At 38.8% G+C, this 20,319-nt stretch overlaps 1 long non-coding RNA gene across 3 annotated transcripts; it reads right to left on the reverse strand.

The window, feature by feature from the left end:
- Positions 1–17,638: 17,638 nt before the first annotated feature.
- LOC149846712 (uncharacterized) lies at positions 17,639–19,855 on the reverse strand. Of its 3 annotated transcripts, XR_016430548.1 has the most exons (4): positions 19,781–19,828; positions 18,422–18,512; positions 18,091–18,292; positions 17,639–17,945 (listed from the first exon to the last, which is right to left on the reverse strand). It is a non-coding gene; the product is annotated as an uncharacterized LOC149846712 (long non-coding RNA). The 3 variants fall into 3 exon arrangements; XR_016430547.1 differs by lacking the exon at positions 18,422–18,512 and having other exon boundaries at positions 19,781–19,855; XR_016430546.1 differs by having other exon boundaries at positions 18,091–18,512; positions 19,781–19,837.
- Between the last annotated feature and the right edge of the window lie 464 nt (positions 19,856–20,319).

Consider the following 20,319-nt stretch of genomic DNA (forward strand, 5'->3'; position numbering starts at 1 on the left):
GATACAAAATATCTCAGATTTTGTAGCACGATATTAAAAATGAATCTGGGTACGTGGAGATCCAATTGGACCCAGATGGTCTTGCTTGATTGGATCTGCCATGGATTGCATCATGGATCAAATTTTTGGGAATTGGATTTGGATTCAATTCATCTTTGAAGCTCGAATCTTTAGGATGCTCTGCATCACTTTTACTCTCTAGCATCTCTCACACAAGAAGCACACACAAGAAGAAGAGGAAACTCAAAAAATTCTATTTTCTTTTCATTTGAAGCATTCTACTTTTTCTTGTTATGTTGGGGGTGTTAAATGGAAAAGATGATAAGGGAAAGACATTGAGAGTTTCCAACATCTACCCACTTACATTTAAAAAATACATAATTTCATAAAAGTCAACTACTTATATTATAAAACTATTAAAACCTAAATAGTTTCTAACCGTACCTATTATATAAAATAATCTAACTACTAACCACTAATGGCTACTTACCTAACCTAATAAAGAACTTGAAAAGATGTTAAAGGGGAGGAGAGACAAACATCTCTCCCTCCTTGGGCTTAAAGCCACTGTCCCATATGGCCAATGGGGGCTCCTTAGTCCCAATGGGTGAGAGGGCCTCAAAATGGACCTAGCTGGATCCAAACCTACCCAAGGGTGGGTCCAGCTAGGTTGAAAAAAATTTACATATAAAATACATAAAAGTAAAAGTAAAATCCTAAACATAGTAAAAACCTAATGTTCGAATGCCCCGACTTTGGCCCATAAATCGAGGTAGTGCCTCAGACTCTGGGGGCTCACTTCACTTTGACCTTGAAGCACAGAAACAAGGAAACACCTCTGAGGTCGAACACTCCACATGTATCTTATGTGTGTTGGATTGCAACATGTGTTGAATCATGCCGAACTGAGAATCTCGGGAGCCTATACTCTAATACAAAATGATGCAAACGATTGAGGCCCACAGCGGACAAGGTTAGAGAACGCAGCATGGTGGATGCTAGTCATAATGCGATCAACGCCAAAGGTGCTCCTACGTCGACTAAAATGCCAGCCATGCAGCAAACTGGTAACACACGACAAAGTGGGGTCTGACCAGGGGTCCCACAACGAGCTGGTTTCAGCATGGGTCTGCCAAGAGATGAGCGCAAACACAATAGAATGTGGTTTATAGACTCGATTCATTTTCACTCGCTCGCTTCTCTCACTCAATAAGCCTATTTTTATTTCATTTGTAACATTCTATTTGTGTTTGTTACATGGGAGGTTTAAATAGAAAAGAGAAGGGAAAGACGTTGGAAGCTTACAACATCTAGCCACTTATATTTAAAAATTATCTAATTTTATAAAAGTCAACTACCTATATTAAAAACTATTAAAAGTTACCTATTTTCTAACTTTACCTACTACATAAAATAATCTAAGTAATGCCTACCTACCTACCTAACCTAATAAAGAACTTGGAAAGATGTTAAAGGGGAAGAGAGACCAATGTCTCTCCCTCCTTGGACTTAAAGCCACCCCTCTATGCATGTGGCCAATGGGAGTTCCTTAGTCCCAACGGGTGGGAGGACCTCAAAATGAACCTAGATGGATCCAAACCAGCCCAAGGGTGGATTCGGCTAGGCTAAAAAAAATTATACTGAAAATACCAAAAATTAAAAGAAATCATAAATATAATAAAAAAGTAAACTTTAAATGCTCTGACTTTGGCACATAAATCCAGACAACAAAACTCGATGTATCAAACTCTTAGGGATCACTTCGTTCTCAAAGCACACAAACAAGGCAGCACCTCTAAGGTTGAACGCTCCACGCTATGGGCTGCACTGCAACATGCGTTGTTGGATCATACCAAATTGAGAAGCTCAGCATCATACACTCTAAAATCAAATGATAGAGACAATCGGGGCCCATAGCGAATATGGTTAGAGCATGGAATATTGTAGATGTTGGCTGTAATGTGGTTAACACTAGAGGTGGTCCTACATCGAGTGAAACGTTGGCCATCTAGTAAACTGGTGGCACACAACAAGGTGGGCTCCGGCCAAGGGTCTCGCGGTGAACTATCTCCAGCATAGGTCGGCCAGGATACGAGCGCGAACACAATAGCACATGGGGGCAAGGACGTTTCAGCCTGATAACAAGCATATGATTTATCGACTCAGCACTCTTTCACTCAAGAAGCACGCACAAGAAGAAGAGGAATCTCCAAAAATTCTATTTTCATTTCATATGAAACATTCTACTTTTGCTTGTTACATGGGATTTTAAATTGAAAATAGGAGAAGGAAAAGGCGTTGAAAACTCCCAACGTCTACCCACTTATATTTAAAAATTACTTACTTTGGTCAAAGTCAACTATCTATATTAAAAACTATTAAAAGTTACATACTTTCCAACCTTACCTACTATATAAATTAATCTAAGCAATTGCTATTTCATTACTAGTCAATTGAAAATTTGGAATAAATAAATTCTCATTTTGCCTTAGGTCCGTTGTGCTGAGCATTTATGTAGTCAAGATATATCTTTTATGAGAGTCAAGGTCGTCACATTCATTGATAAAGCTGACATAATTAAGATGAATACAGCAAAAAATGGCCAATGCAAAGCTGTTACATTCATATTTCATTCAAGTAGACTTGGTCTGTTGTCTTAGCTAATAATCATGAACCATGTTCTAGTACAAACAGTTAGGGGATGAACGGGTGGAATTGGCTCGAGTTGTCCCCACTAGTAGACTATGTCCAAGAGACCAGGTCACAGGAAGAGGGTACTCAAATCCTTTTGTTTTTCTTTTCTTTTTTTTGGAAAGAACATAGGACAGTCTAGTACCAATGCCTCTTTGCTAGGGAGTCAGATCAGGTCATTCATAGAATGAGGGTTATTTGATTATCCTGACCATTGAGTTATGTTGTTAACGGCGTAACTCCGTTAACAATTTCAAAAATTAAATATATATATATATATAAAAAAAAAAATCCACGAACCCCAAAGAGATGAGGTGTCTTTTGGGGTTCTCTCTTCGTCTTCCCCTTCGCCATTAAGGTTTCTAAGAGAGAAAAATAACACAGGCGATCGTCGCCATTGCTGCAGATTTGAAGTACCTCTTTCTATCTGTTGGCCCACCTTCCCTGCCGGATTTTTCCTGTTGTTGTGAAGTTCTAAATCGTTTCTCCTTCTGTCGCTCACAGCACGCAACTTTCCCTGGGTCGTAACACACAAGCAACAATCCACACCCATTTTCGATGATCATGATCCTTGGTGTCAAGCAGAGTTGGATGGCTCTGAGTTTTATGTATTTGTTGTTGTTTTCGATGTCAAGTTTGCAGTTTCAGGCTCCTTGGCCTCTTCTTCCCAATATCCCAACAGGCACGATACCCGTCATTTTTTCTTTTTTAGATGTAGGTGTGGTGGTGCCTGAGGAGGAGGAGGAGCCTGAAAGAACCGTGATACTACAGAGAACTAATTCTTCTTTATTGCTTTCTGATATGCAAGTGGCTACCCGATGAGTCTATATATAACCATATAGTCATCAATGAATAAGGAAAACAAAATAGATACAAGAGATAACATCAATGCAGAATTATCATTTTTCATAATAAAAAAACGATGATATACAAGCTTCAGCTGGATTCTTCATATTCTTGATTTTCTGGTATACTTTGAACATAGGAGTCTGAATTTGACTTATCTGGAGGTTCACGAATTCTTGAGAGTCCATGATGATTTCTAGGTGTCTTTTGATCATGGGACTATGAAATAGCCATATTCCTATCATGCCCCTGCCAGCTCAACATGGGGTCAACAAAGTTGAGCTTGTCATGATTAAAAACAAAATGCGAGAACGAAAGAGGCTTAGTGAGCCCATCAACAAGTTCATCCATCGAGGAGATAAATCGAACCTGGATATGACCTTTTTGCACATGATCCCGGACAAAGTAAAAATCAATTTCAACGTGTTTGGTGCCAGCATGAAATATTGTATAGGGCACCAACATTGTCACACCAAAGAGTAGGAGCACGGCCAAGATCAGTCTAGAAAGACTTAAACCAAAGAAGCTCTGATGTAATGCGGGCTAGGGACTTATACTCAGCTTCAGTACTGGATCGGGCGACGGTCCATTGCTTGCGAGACGACCAAGAGATCAAATTGAAACCCAAAAAATAGCAAAACCACTGGTGGACTTGCGATCATTAAGACTACTGGCCTAGACGGCATTAGAAAAGGCGCTGAGTTGAAGTGAGGAAGATCGTGAGAAGGTCAGACCATATTGAATGGTGTTTTTAATATATCGAAGAATACGCTTGACTGTAGACCAGTGAGTAATCGTAGGATGATGCATGAACTGGTATACCTTGTTGACAGCAAAGGCAATATCAGGCCTAGTGATGGTGAGATATTGAAGATTGTCGACGATACTCTAATATAGATTGGGATCATAAAAAAAAGAAGCATCATCGTTGAGTAGTCGAGTGGTGGAACTCAAGGGAGTGGAGACGGGCTTCGCATCTGCCATAGAACTACGACGAAGAAGATCCAAGGCATAAGTGTGCTGACACAAGTGAAGGCCTGAAGAGACATAATGAACTTCAATACCCAAGAAACAGTTGAGACGCCCAAGATCTTTAACAGAGAATGCACGACTAAGATGCTGAATTAATTGTTTGATGGCAGGGTGAGAGCTTCCTGTAATTAAGATATCATCAACATAAACTAGAACATAAACAACCAAATTATAGTCCCAAAGGATAAATAGCGAGGCATCCGAGAGAGATATCTGGAATCCGCGAGACAAAACATAAGAGCTGAAACATTGGTACCAAGCATGTGGAGCTTTTTTGCGACCATACAAAGCATGGTCCAACTTACAAATATAATAAGGATGAGAACAGTCTTCAAAACCAGGAGGTTGTGCCATATAAACATCTTCTGAGAGAAGGCCACTAAGAAAGACATTATTAAAATCCAACTGGTGTAATGACTAGGTAAACGAAACCGCAAGAGCAAGTACCACGCGAATGGTCGTAGGTTTTACTACTGGACTGAAAGTTTCAGAGCAATACATTCTTTTTTATAAAAGCCTTCAGCAACAAGACGAGCTTTGTAGCGAGCGACGAAACCACCGGCATGGCGTTTAATCCGAAAAACCCATTTGGAGCCAACAATATTATATTGAGGAAGAGGAGTGATAATGTGCCATGTATGATTGAGCTAGAGAGCATCAAATTCATCTTGCATGGCCAAGCGCCACTTGGGATCAAGGTTGGCCTGTTTAAATGAAGTAGGTTTGGGTGTAAGTAGAACTGGGCTCAAACAGGCAAGAGAAATCGGGTAGTGAGAGGTAGAGAATGTTTGGGGTTTAAGTGAGTTGGTCATAGATCGAGTAACTATGGGATGAATATGGTCAGACGGGTGATTTAGACCGGGTACAGAAAAGTCATTTGTTGAGGAAGAGACAGGTGGTGAGGAGGGGGTCAGATAAGGCAGCATCAGGGACGACACTAAGGCAAGGAGTCGGGGATGGAGGGGAAAGAGAGAAATTGGGTGGGGTGGTGGTTCAGAAGCTAGCAGGGGAGGGGGTTCGAAGGAGGGAGGATGATGGGTGGAGAGAGACCCCAGTCAAAGAGAGAGAGAGAGAGAGAGAGGGAGGATGAGAAGGGACAGGGTTTTTGAGGCACGGGTCCAAGAGTAGATTCGTCAAAGTAAACATGACGGGAGACATAGGTGTGGTTTTGGGATGGGTCACGACATAGATAACCCTTGTGGAGAGTGGCATAGCAAAGAAAGATGCAGAGGACAGTCTTACGTTGAAACTTAGTGGTGAGATAGGGTGTTAAAAGTGGGTAGCAGTGGGCACCAAAAATGTGGAGATGATCATAAGTAGCCAGTTTTTTAAAAAGGAGCTCATAAGGAGATTTATGAAGAAGAACTAATGTTGGGAAACAGTTAATGAGATATACAGTAGTTCTTCACGTGAGTTTACTGGAGCAGGCCCCCAGACATCGGCATGAAGAAGTTCAAGAGGGGATTTTGTGAATGAAACTGAGTGTCCAAAAAGAAGCTTATGAGCCTTTCCAATAAGTCAACTTTCACACACCTTTTTTTATTATTTTTATTAACAGAAATAACATGACTAGAGTGTAAATGAGATATAAACTTTTTATTTGCATGACCCAAACGTTTGTGCCAAGTATCAAATGAAGCTACTTTGTATGCATATGTTGCCACCTGTATATGGGACTTAGTTTTAATTGGTTAGTGACTTACGTTGAATTTTGATCCCCGTAAACGAATCTTGCCTATCTGACGATCCTTGACTACAAATTCAAAGGAAGTGAATTAAAAAATACAGTAATTATCTTTAGTAAATTTGCCCACGGATAAGAGGTTTTTTATAATAGCCAGAATACGAAGAACATTTTTTAGGTTAAAAGCGGAGCCATGAGAATTCAAAATAAAATTACCAATGTAAGAGATAGAGAGCATCTTACCATTACTCACCATGACTTGCTCGCCACCATGGTATTGCGACTTCTGAGAAAATTGTTGGTCATCCATGATTAGATAATTTGTAGCACTAGTATCAAGGTACCAATAATCATCATTGGATTGCTGAAGAAACAGAGTAGAAAAGGCTTTAGGAATTTCCCAGCATGTTTTAGCAGTACGTCTTCATTTTTTACAATATTGACAAGTAACTAGCCCATGACCGCCTTGATAACTAGTACTATTATTGGTCGTGTTTGGAGAAGAATTTATTTCTTGACCCCTCCCATGACCTCGATTAAAACTACGACCATGGCCACGACCTCTAAAGGTTGTGAAGACCATTTGCTGGGATTTTGAAGTTTCAAGAATCTTATTATGTAATAAGAGTACACATTTTTCTGATTGAGGAGAAAATCATATAAATCCATGAAAGAGTATGATACTGAGTTAGTTGTGACAGATGTCACAAAGCTTTCATATTCATGAGGAAGACCATTTAATGTGATTTGGACTAATTCTTCATCATCTACCGGGTGATTAGCAGCAACGAGTGAGTTGATTAAGAATTTGATATGGTCCAAATAGGACAGCATATCCAAACTTTTTTTCTTAATGAAAGTTAGGTTTTTCTTCAAAATCATGAATCTCAAAGGAGATTGAAACCCATATGACTTCTCCAGAATAAGCCAAGCTTCACGTGTTGTTTTGGTTCTTATGATTTGACCAAGAACAGTTTCTCAAATGGCATCTTTTATCCAACTAAGTGTCAGTTTGTCTTAGCGAATCCAAATAGAATAATCTGAATTCTTTATCTTACCTCCATTTGCTGCAGCAATAAAACTATTTGGTTGAGAGGTCGTGTCGTCAACAAATTTGAGAAGGTCCTGACTGATCATGATTGATTCAAGTTGAGATCTCCACAGCAAATAATTATCCCGATTAAGTTTTGGTAGATCTTTTTGCAACGGTATTTTTAAAAAACATTTTTCAGTAAAAGCTTTGGAAAATCGTCAACCAAAAGTACAAAAACCGACTTTCCACTTTCGTGGCGAGTACGGGTCGAATCCTCAGGGAACAGGATAATATTCTAATTATATCTAAAAATTTCAATTTATTAATAGAACAAATGTTTACAATAAAATCAAACACTACAACTATAACTAAGTTACAAATTAAAAATAAAAATTAACTAAAAACAAACCCTGAATTAGCTTGCTAAAGCCTTCTTCAGATCGCAAGGGCATTTTCATCTTTTCACCATATCTGCATTCGCACTCTTAGCATGAACACACCTTTTGACATGTAATGAACTTATCAACCTAAACAAAATAAAATAACAAGTCAGTATTAAAACAAATATAATTAATTCTAAATTACAACTAATTCTAAAAAAAACTATTGAAAATTAATTTGTAATTAAACTAAAATGAAGCCAACATATAAATTCTAATTAAACTAATTAATGTTTATTAAAACTTAATTAGACGAACTATTGTAATTACACTAATTATTATACAGAAAAATAAGAAAAAATACAGAAACTAACTAAATTAGTGAAACACCTATTTTGCCCTCATTATAGTGCAAAGTTGAATTATGATAGGATTTCAAAACAGACAGTTTGGAGGGGCAAATAAAGTTCAAAATTGATGAAATTTGTTTTGTTCTATTCCAGACACATGTAGAAATCTGTCAAATTTTACATAAAAAAAATTCTTCTGAAAGCTCTAGATATAAGCATTTCAAAACCAAGAAAATTTTGGAAATTAGCCTGTCCCAAAATTTAAAATCCCAAAACAACCTATTTTTGAAAAACCACTTAAAACTGTGAACAAATCAACTCTGATTGGGTTGATTTTAGATCTGCAGACAGTCAACACACCAGTGAAGTGATTAGAACCAGTTTTTCAGAAAAACTCAAAAAAAATCAAATGAATTGATGGTTGCAATTTAAGGTAAAATCTGGTTTCAAAATTCAATTCACTATTCGAACAAAAGAAATGAAATTTATGCACCATTGAATGTAAGCTTATGCAATAACAGACATTATCAGACCTAATACAAAGCTACAGAAAACAGAATATAAGTTATACTAAGACAATAAAAGAAAAAAAATAATGTCAAAAAACTATTTTACTCTAATGCACACATAAACATCAATTGGGTCAACCCAACAATTCTAAGGTACTAAAAAAGTATGTACCCAACATGAACAAATATCAATGAGGTTGTCTCTTATATGAGATATATTGCATACTTCAAAGAAAGACAAGAAATAAAATGTCAAGATGGATCCAAGCAACCTACCTAACAAAACTAGATTGACCTAATGTAAAGGCAAGCTAATGTGAGACGTCCCTTATTTGGGACCTATTTAATTTTTAAGAAAAAGGATGAAATAAAATAGAACTATATTAGTCTAAATGACTAACTAACCTACTGTTGTGCCATACTAATTAATAAATAACATGAAATGGACACAAACACCTAAGTCAAACATTTCCTAAGTCAATGAAATATAAAATGTGAATTATATGACTCTAACCTAACTAGGAAAAGGCATTTAATACTTAATTAGGCTAAATGGACTTAAGGTGGGGCCCATGCACTCTTGCCTAGTGGGATTTGAATTTTTGCAATGTCAAAACCATCAGTCCCTATGGGCCCACATGGTTCTTAAATGGTTCCCATAAATAAAATTTGCTATCTTTCTAAAATCCAATCAATTGAAATTTGGAGTGAATTTAAATTCTTTCTCCACTTACCAAATATGTAGAGGAGGGGATCCTCTCTAGGTTGGCATCTTCAATGAATACCCAACTTTCCAATTTGTGATCCCACAAAAATTTGGAAACCACCCTAAAGGCAAAAAATGCCTATAGATTTGAAATTCCCATCATGCCCTTCATGCAAATTCTAAATTTAGAAATTATGATAGACTAACTAGCTATAATCTAACCTATATGCTATTTAAAATGGCTAATGCATGGACGAATTTGAAATGAACAAACCCAAAACATGAATATATAATTACAATTGAAATGCTATATGTATGTATTAATTTCCTAGTAGTTGACTGCCAAAAACGTAATGACCAAATGCAATGAATCTACTTTTTTTTTAGAAACTAATAAACTTTCTACACTTGCTAAAAAGAGTTATGCAGCTTCAAGATTCAACAATGGCTACCCTTCTCTATGGAGAAAATGGAAGCCATTGTTGAACTCAAATTTCAAGAAAGAAAACAACAAACTAAGAATCGAGTTGGGCTAAAATTGCTAAACTATGATAAAAAAATATTTAAACTAGAAGATATTTCAAACTCAATTTTATACTGTAAAGAACGATGAATTTCAGAGATTTTAAGCTGTTATAAAAATCAGAATTCAAAACAAAATTACAATCTCAAAACTGGCTAGACATTGCCTAGTCAGTTTAAGCAAAATAACAAAAAAAATGCAAAATAAAGAGAAAAGCGATGAATCTTACCGGTCGATCCACGCTTGGTCCACGAACTGAGGCCTCCCACGGCTTCTTCTAAATCTCTGATTAAGTCTGCAACTTCTGGCAGCTTGGTGGTGAAACGATGGTGGTGGTTCGAAGAACGGTAGGTGGGAACAAAGCGCTAGCTCGGAAAACTCCTCGGCTCGCATGAGGGCCCAGAAATCTCCTCGGTCAGAAAGCACCCAAAAAACTCCTTGGTGCGAAGATTAAGCTCCGTCAATAGCTGTCATGTTGCTTGATGCACACAAAAATCAGACTTTTAGTAAAAGCTAGACACAAAAATAAAAATAATAAAAAGACATGGAAAGAGAGAAATGCAAGACGCCCGAAAAACTCCTCGGCGGCGCAACACCCGGAAAGCTCCTCTGTGCAACAAAACGGAGGTGGAAGGTAGAAGATGGAGGTGGCTGGGCTGTGGAGGTTACTCAAAAATTTTGGACAAAAAATTAGCCTAAGGGGTTTGCCCTATTTCTTTGTTTCTTCTTTTCAAAAATTGCAAAAACACTCTTATGAAAAAGTGTTTTCAAAATCACTCAAAACTTTTTAAAAATAGCTAGGCGCCCCTTTTGGAAAAATGTGAATGGATCTATGGATTAGGTCAATGTGATCCAATTCTGATCCAAAAATCTAAAAATCATCATTCTTATATGGATCTGGATCTATGGATATGGATATGGATATGGATATGGATATGGATCTGGATCTTACCAGAATTTGCTCCATTTCAAGAAAAATGCTCGTAACTTCACCAATTTAACTTTGAATTAGATGAAATTTGAAACGTAACTTTTTATGACTAGACTTCACGTAAACATGGGTTTTAACTCTAAAAATATGAATAATGGCATGCATATTATGTTAATTATATAATGCATTTCATGCATTATCAAGTTTAATCGAGACGAGACTGACAATAGCATTCCACTGGATTGTAGGACAGAAAAAAGAGACGACGATGAAGCCATGTTAAACTCATTGGAGAGTCAAAGCTCTAATACCATGAAAGAACCTTCCTAATTCTTCTTTATTGCTTTCTGATATATTGCACAGGTCTTAGGCTGATGAGGCTATATATAATCATAGGAAAACAAAACATATACAAGAGATAACGTCAATGCAGATGATAATACAAGCTTCAGCAGGATTCTTTATATTCTTGATTTTCTAGTATACTTTGAACATGAAAGTCTGAATTTGACTTATCTAAAGATTCACTAATGGTTCACTAATTCTTGAGAGTCCATGATTTCTAGATGTCTTTTGATCATGGGACTCTTGAATAGCCATATTCCTATCAGAGCCTAGAGGTTTGAGGTTATTTTCAATTGGACAAAAAAAAGGGTGTTGGTGGACAATGGTCATTGTTGAAGCCTTCTAGCCTCCCACCGTTGAGGGTCGAAGCGATGGTAACACCCTCAGAGTGTTTCCCTTGTGGTTTGTTTCCTCTTCCCCTTTGTTTCTTCATCAGACGAGGGGATGTTTTGGATCTCTCTCTCATGGGTTTTCATTCAATTTTTTTAGTTTGGTCTTTGGTAGGAAACCAAAGCGCCAGTGAGGGTGGGGATGATGTTGAGGTGGTGGGAGAAGACCCTTCAGCAACATGGAACAGATAAGCTCTGCTCAACACCTCGTTGATTCATTCTTGAGTGCTGAAGATAAGCTTATTGTGGCGGATGCAGGGGCTCTACATCCTAAGGTCTCTCTCTCTCTCTCTCTCTCTCTCTCTCTCTCTCTCTCTCTCTCTCTCTATCTATCTATCTATCTATCTATCTATCTATCTATCTATCTATCTATCTATCTATCTATCTATCTATCTATCTGACTATTTGGTTATCAATCTTATTGTGTTTAATGTTAGAACGAACCTGGCAATCAGATACATGGTGTTTGGCTCCTCGGTTTTGCGTCCTCTCCCTGTATAACATTATGTCTCTGAGGTTTTTTCTTCTACCAAATCTTTTGGTCTTCCGCCAAACAGGATCTCATCCAGTAGTTCAGCATGGGGTCAGGGTAGCCATCTGCTTATGCCTTTGCTTCAACAGCATCCTAGTACACAACCCCTGGGTGTCACGGTTGTCGATGCAGCTAAGTTACTGGATATCTCTCTCTCCTCCTCGCAGCTGCAAGCTATAGTTGTTGATATGGATTCTACGATTTTAGCTATTTCTGCGATTATTGGGGACTCTCTCTGTCACTCCGGTGGAGCAGACTGCGAGCAGTTGGACATTTTCGATGGTCACTTGAGGCCGTCTGTAAGTGTTGGTGGTCCGCGAAGAAGAAGGAGGCCTTCGTCAATTATTTCGGCTACCGATGCTTGGTCCCCTAGAAGGTCATCTCGGTGCCACCTACCCCGAGTTTTTCCAGATTTTGTTCCATGAAGATTGTTTGTTGGAATGTTAGAGGCTTACATTATCCCACTAAATGCATGTTTCTGGCTAATTGGGTTAGAGAGAAAAAGCCCGGCCTTCTTGCTTTATGTGAAACTAAAATGGAGGTCATCCAGCTCATGGTCGTCTCTAGCATCTGGCAGGGAGTTGACTATTTCTTTAAGTCAGCGATAAATCATGCAGGAGGTATTCTTATCTTGGGAAAGCAGTCTTTAAATTTGTCTCAGCTGGATGTGGGTCTTTTCTCTCTGTCTGTTGCTTTCAATTTGTAGGCAATTGATAGAAGAATAGTGGTTTCTACTGTTTATGGCCCTAATCTTGCCGCCATGAGGCTCGCTTTTTGGGATGATTTGGATAGGGTTGTCGTTTCCAGCGCGGATTATCACCTTCTTATGGGGAATTTCAATTGTTTGTTATCCATCCATGACTCTAATAACCTCGTAATTTCTACTCCCTCTATGCGAGGTTTCCAAGACTTCGTTCATTGACATTTTCTCTACCCTATTCCTTTAACCGGGGAGCGCTTTTCTTGGTCGAATAGGCGGTCTCATCCATGTTGTAGGGTCTTGATAGGGTCTTTGTCACCCCTAATTTATTGGACCTCATTCTCGATATTAAGTGTGTGTTGTTTGCTCACTCTATCTCGGATCATGGTCAGATCATCACTCATTGAGGGAATGGCTTTCAACCCACCAGGAGCTTTGCGTTTGAAGAATGGTGGCTTCAGGAGCCAGAGTTTCTCTCGGTTATTGCTAATTCTTGGAACAAACATGTTGATGAGCATTGGGCCGCGCTCCGGGTTCAAAATAAGCTTTCTCGTCTAGCTAAGGATATCAAAGCTTGGCTTCATAGTCGTAAGGTGGAAAAATTTAAGCAAATGGCCGCATGGGATCAAGAGATTTCTGCGTTGTATCAGTCGATGTCTTCTCCTGACTCTTTATCTGATTTGCAACTTCTCAGTCTCCAGGTCAGGTCCTTTGAATTAACTATGCTCTTGAAAAGCTAGAGGGTCAAAGAGGAAATTTGTTGGAAGCAGAGGTCTAGGGTGAAATGGCTTACGGTTGGTGATGACAACACTAAATTTTTTCACTCATATGCTTCCCATCGTCATAGGAGGAAGGTTGTTCCTTCTATTTCCATTGAGGGTGTTTCTTATCTCAATCAACACGTTAATCCGGCAATCTCGCTATACTTTAAGGACTTATATTCTGCTTCATTAACTGCGGAGGGTGTCTTGGGTAATATCCTAGTTTGGTCAATTCAGCCTAAGCAAGCCAGATCTATGCAAATGAGGTTCTCTGAAGATGAGATTTTTAGGGCCATTAAGGATCTGTCGGGTTGGAAAGCGCCTGGCATTGATGGGTTTCATGTCAACTTTTTTAGAATCTTTTGGGACTATGTTAAATCAGACGTGATGAGCATGTTTGATGAGTTTCATCGTAACTCTAGACTGCCTTATCATTTTCATGTTGTTATTATTTCGCTTATTCTGAAAGATGATGAGGCCACTGATATTTCATGATTTCGTCCAATCTCAGTTATGAGTGCTCTCTATCGGATGTTTGCCAAGGTTTTGGCGAATAGACTGAAATCAGCGGCTAACCAGATTTTTTCAGACTCTCAGTTCGCCTTTATCCATAATAAGAGGGTCTAACACTCGTTCATCATGGCGTTCGAGGTTGTTCATTCCTTGCAGCATAACGGTCAACCTTGCTTTGTCCTTAAATTAGACTTTCATAAAGCTTTTGACTCTGTGCATTGGCCATTCTTATTGTAAATGTTAGCAAATTTTGGTATTGGTCATCGTTTTTCTGTTTGGGTGAGGGAGCTGGTCTCAAATGCCCAGGCCATGTTAAATATCAATGGTGTTAGAGGAGACTGGTTCAAGCTAGGGCGGGGTTTGCGGCAAGGGTGCCCCCTATCGCCTTTGTTGTTCAATGCAGTTGTTGAGGGTCTTGTGGTCTTGCTTAAGCGAGTTGTTGTATCGGGTTTCTTTGATCCTTTGCAGGTTTCCAACATCCTGGGTTATATTCTTACTTATGCTAATGATATGATCATTTTTTGTCGTGCAAATGTTCAGCAGATGCTTAGGTTCAAGTTTATCATTCAGTTATTTCTCTCCTTATCCGAGCTTTCTCTAAATGAGACCAAATGCTCTATTACCATGTTCAATGTTAATGCCAATATGCTTGCAGCTAGAAAGAGAATTTTTAATTGCACTATTTCTGACTTGCCTATTATGTATCTGGGCTTGCCATTACAAGTGAAGCACCTCTCTTATGCTGCTTGGGCTCCGAGACTTCAAAAAGTGAAGCGCAAATTGCTTTCGTGGCAGTCGTCTTATCTCTCTCGTTGGCTGTCTAACCTTAGTCAGACATGCTCTTTCAACTATTCCAGAATTTTTCATGTCTATTTTTGTGATGCTTGTGGGAGTAGAGAAGCAGCTGATGCACTTGCTGGCAGGTTTTCTATGGTCTAGATGTCAACTCAAGGGTATACGTCACTTGATTGGTTGGTGTTCGTTCGGTGGTCTTACCTCAACGTATGGTTGGTTTAGGCATTCTTGCGCCCAGACTGCGATGCATTGTTCTTGTCGCCAAGCAATGTTGGTTGGTCCACCAACCGGATAACCCTTGTGCTAGTTTGCTTCTTGCTAAATATGGGGCTTCAACTCTTATCTCGGTTCGTTTGGGAACCCGGGGTTTGGCACTCTCGCACTTGCGTAAATCGTGGTTGAGGGCTTTAGCCTACTTTAGAGACCATTTTGAGGACTCCAGAAATTTTGGTCAGTGGTTGCAGTGGGCGTTGGCGCCAAGCGGAGAGTTTCTCACAAAAAAAGTCTATAGATCGTTGCTCCCGCTGGGGGCTGATTGTTTGCCCGAGGATGTGCTTTAGGCGAAGGGTCCTTCTCCCTGTTCTCGAGTCTTGGCTTGGTTAATTTTGCACGATAGGATCCAGACCCACATTAATTTAAAGAAGTAGGTCATTCAGCTCCTGAGTTGGTGCGTGCTTTATCAAGCTGTAGAAGAATCTACGTTTCACTTGTTCTGCTCTTGCCCAATATTTATGGAACTCTTTAGCAGGACCTGGAGGCATCCGGAAGTGTTTTTTAAGGAGGAGTCCTTTGTGCTAGATCTGATCTTGGGGCCGGTTTGTATTAGGCGCAGCAAGAGGTGGAGGTTCATCTGGCAGACGTGGTTGCTTACTTCTTGGTGGTTTGTTTGGATGGCGCGAAACGATGCTCATTTTCGTCAAATTCCAGTTAACATTCAAAACTTGGTGCATAAAATCTTGGTAGATGTTTATGCGATCTTGCGTATGCACCTTAGTGATCTTCTGCTCCCTCCTGCTGACGCTACCTCTCCTTTGCCGCAATCTGGGCAAGCGGCTCTGGCGTGAGCCCGTTTTATCTCTCTGTTTTTTTTCTTGTGCTTTCCTTTTTGTTTTGGCTTTTGCTCTTGTTCAGTTCATGGGTTCAACATTGTGTTGGTCTTCATGAGTGGTAATGTTGAATTACTTTGGTCTCTCTCTCTCTCTCTCTCTCTCTCTCTCTCTCTCTCTCTCTCTCTCTCTCTCTCTCTCTCTCTCTCTCTCTCTCAGTTTTGTGTATCTTTATAAACAGTTCAAGGGAAAGGTGAGATGAGGACCTAAACTTCTTTTTGGCTTTTGTTTTGTGGGGTTTAGATTTGTCAGATCGCAGGGATGCACTCGGATGTCATCTTCCTTCATGTGAACTTTGAAGAGCACAAGGCAATGTGTTATAGCTTGTTCGTTTCCTTCCATTGTTTCGCTTCTACAGGGAGCACAAGGCAAATCCCAGTTCACGAGTAACATGAAGTTTACTTTCATGAGCAAGATGATTGTCAGGGTAACATGAAGCTTGCTTTCATGTGACGGACAGTTAAATTCAGAAATTTTCTTGTGCTTCGTTTCTTTGTAGGCTAGTCTTGATGTTTGCAAAGTAGGCCTTCACCCTTGGTAGACTGTTTAGAAACTTTCAGCATTGTTGATCCCATTAAATTTCCTAGTGTGTTTTAGTTTTGATTCTCTGTTAATTTTTACTTGCTATGGAACAAATCAGTTAACTGCAGGACTGATATGTATCTGTGAAAACTCAAGACATTAGTCAAGGAGTTTTGAGTATGATCTCTTCACTTATTGTCAGGTGTTTCACTCTTGCATAATCCTCAATTATCTGCAAGGACTCATGCTAGGAGTTTCACATCCTTCTCCAATGTGTCGAACATCTTCTGCAAGGACTCGTGCAACTGGGCAGCCCAATTCCTTGAGCTCTTCTTCAGTCTATCCAATGCAAAGCTCTTAAGGACTACATAGTTTTTTATCTGAGGTATCCAAATAAGCAAGCACACGAGTTCCTCCATAGTTAACACTATACATGTAGTTGCCCACAGAGAATGTCCTCAGCGACATGTCAAAGAGGGCCTCTAAGGATTTACAGTCAGTAATGGCGTCTATCCGAGCGTTAAATGGGTAGGAGGGAAGAATGTTGGTTCTAAAGACAATGCTCTGGTACTTAGCCACTCTACTTCTGAATGTGCCCTGGCATTGAAACCGAAATTAATCAAGCCTATCCAACAGTCGGGAGCCTATTGAAGCTGATTGTTGTTTATGAGCTCTAGCAAGGTCAGAAACTGGAGCTGATTTCTAATTTTTCAAAGTTGTGGAGACTAATCGCATCTGCAAAAGATGGTGGCTGATCCATGGCTGCAGCCTCATCGGTCGCATGCCTGCACATTGAGCATGTGATCCATAGAGGTCCCTTGCTGGCCGTGGAAGGATAATCCACATGATTGGCTACCCTTAATGGGTGATCGGATGTAGCTGATTTTATTTAATAGAATTTTGGGGTAAAACCCCAGCGTCTTTCCTTAATGGAAAAGATGGATGATAGTGTAAAATCTTGTCCCTTCTCTTCTGCTGGATCCCAATTTGAAACATTTGTAGGTCTATGAGAAAAGTTAAACTATAGCTGTATCATTGTGCTTAGAAAGTTGGAAGATGCATTTGCTTGAATAGTACCAAATCCAAATAATCAGATTTTTTGTCCTTTATGTTAAATTAAAGTCCTCCCTGCTTGCATATTAAAGAGGATGGGCTCTTAACAGTTTTCAAATGAAAGCCTACTTGATAGCGTATAAAGCAACAGAGCCAGAAATCCCAAAGACATTCAACTGGTGGCATTGGAAAGACTATAAAAACAGGAAATTTTGATTTCAAATATAGCAACAGAGCCATCATTTTATTATGATATCTGTTGAAACAGAAATCGTTCTAAAGTTCAAGATATAAATTTGATTTCAAATATAGCAAATGAAGGTGTTCAACTTTTAAATCGTTTTTCTCCATCTCTTTAAATCATTTTTCTACACAATTCGTCAGCTCATCAGGAGTTGGAAATATAACCAGTGCAATCTGAATGGTTGATCAAGAATGTTCTAGGAGTCTTGGAAGTTCTTGCTAACAGTGTATTAAATATTACAGTTGCATGATCCATTAATCTTCGCTCTCCATAATTCTGATTACGCAATAATCCCGTTACCTGCAAGAAAGCAACTCAGTTTCAACTGATGTCTATATCTCATCTTCAACAGCAAACCAAAGGGGAAATAATAAACAAAAAAATGTTAATGAATTGCTGGCAGAACCAAAGAATTGAAAAACAATAACAGCAGAAATGGACACACCATCTGATCAAGCGCTAGATTTGCTCCACGTACATAACGCTTCAGTGGGTGATCTTTTGTCTATTTTTCAGCCCAGCCAAGATATACAATCCAAGCTTCTTTTTGTTAGGAGTTTCAGAAACTGATAGAAGAGAGACATCATTTATGCCTAACTTGTTCAACATAACTGCTATAATGGAGCTTCATATGATTGCCTAAAAGGCTGGAGGTGAAAGCAAAACAATTAGTGACATTCAATAGTCTTCCAAGACTATAAGGTCAAACATGATGTCTATGACATTCATGAAATGTCTTTAATACTTTTAAACATGGTATCTCAAGTGCCCAATACCTGTGTGAAAGCTAGCACTTCCTGGTGCCATTACCAGGCTTCTATTGCTCACAGGCGCACACACATATATATGCACACATATACACACCAGCTGCACATGCATATATACATATGCATATACCCATGCACATAAAGTCCAAAATTAGTGAAACAATTTGAATGCTCAGAAGGAGCAAGGGTTAGAATAACATTTCCAAGAGAAAAGGCAAACCAGATGACAGTACAATGGTTCACACAATACTGCTGGTGTCTTGAGAAAATCAAACAGTAAAAGCAGCATTAATAGCACATATACATACAGAACAAATAAACATCCACCTTTCACTCTTAATATGTAGAAAATATGTAAACATATCCATATTGCTGCTCTAGGAATAAAGAAAGCTCCAGAAGGGAACAAGAAAATTAAAAGAAATTGTTTGACAAGGTACTGGAAAGTCAAAACCTGCAAAATGCAAGAAAAAACATTTTAAGCAACATATCCCTAATTTCCACCACATTGTGAATGGATCTCGAGGGACTCCTATCAGAACCCTTGAGAGTGGCCATTTCTCCCCTGCCCTAGATTAGTTCTTTCTCTTAATTTAGGGCAGTAGCAAGGAGCAATCAAGTACCAGCGAAATTCAACCTTTTGGGAGTTTTTCATTAATTGTGTCATTTTTTTAAAGTCTGATAGGTCACCAGATTCCGGTGACCTACCCTACTAAAATCTAAAGAAAAAAAACAAAAAACCGGAAAGAAAAGGAAAAACCCCTTTGGAAAAACTCTTTCATTTTTTTTATTGGTTCAAATTTTTTTTCTCGAAGAAAATAAGAGACCCTGAATCGGGTTTATTAAAATAAATAAAAGGCCCCTGCAAAAAAAAATTTGTGGTTACATTGCTTTAAAAAAAATAACACAACCCCAGGATCAAGATCTATGTCAAGTCGCTAGAGGGTCACCGGCAAAAGAAAAATAGGCGAACCTAAAGTTAAAAACCTCCTCTGTTTTTTTTTTTTGTCCCCTAAAAAAACAACAAAAATATAAAACTTTTTTCTGTTTTTAAGAAGCAACGGGTCTTCGATCGCCGGCACCAGACTTCTCCGGTCACTACACTAGGTCGTCGGCAGTGAACGCCCTTTTTCAAAGAAAAAAAGGGTTTTCCCTTCTTTTTTATTAACAAAAAGGCGGGGGGGGGATTCACAGAAAAAAAAAATTGTAGATACTTTCTTTTTTTTCATTAACAGGAAACAGAAAAAGAAAAAAGAAAAAAATGCCAACAAAGCAAAAGGTGGATTTGCAGACGGTTGCCAGTATCCGGCAACCTCTCTTCACTAAAAAAAAAAAAAACAAAACAAATCAGGAGAATCGAAAGATTACCTGTGTGCTTTTTTCTCTTTTATTCTTTTTCCCCTGTCGTCGGCTCATCAACCACTGTTGTTGTCATCTTTTTTTGGCAAGCCAAGCGGGCTGCCTATAGTGGAAGATCGAACCCAAATCGACCTTCGAAAAAAAATATTCGTAGAAGTTCACTGACCTGAAAGGGATTTTTTTTTCACTCAAAGTTTTTGGTTTCTCAAAGGTTCGCGTGGTTCTGTACGCATTAGCATGTAATATTACTAAACTACCCCCTGATCTTTTCCACTAATACTAGTCAAACCCCTGTTTAGTTCATTTACATTTTTATCCATCCTCTTTTATGTAAATGCCTGCTATATCTTGTTGCAATAAAATTATATCTCTAGCCCTGTTATTTTTATATTTGACGTATGTATTTCTTATTTTACAAAACAAGCCCTTAATTTTTTGGTAATTTTCAAAAATAGACCTGAACTCTGACATATATCCAAAACAGGCTTATCTGAAATTTTGTAGAAAACCTCCTGGGTTTTTTTTAAGTTTTGTTTTTGGAGGTTTTA

This window comes from Nuphar pumila, chromosome 2 (genome assembly GCF_984573655.1).
Source record: "Nuphar pumila chromosome 2, dmNupPumi1.hap1.1, whole genome shotgun sequence".
NCBI classification, from domain to species: domain Eukaryota; kingdom Viridiplantae; phylum Streptophyta; class Magnoliopsida; order Nymphaeales; family Nymphaeaceae; genus Nuphar; species Nuphar pumila.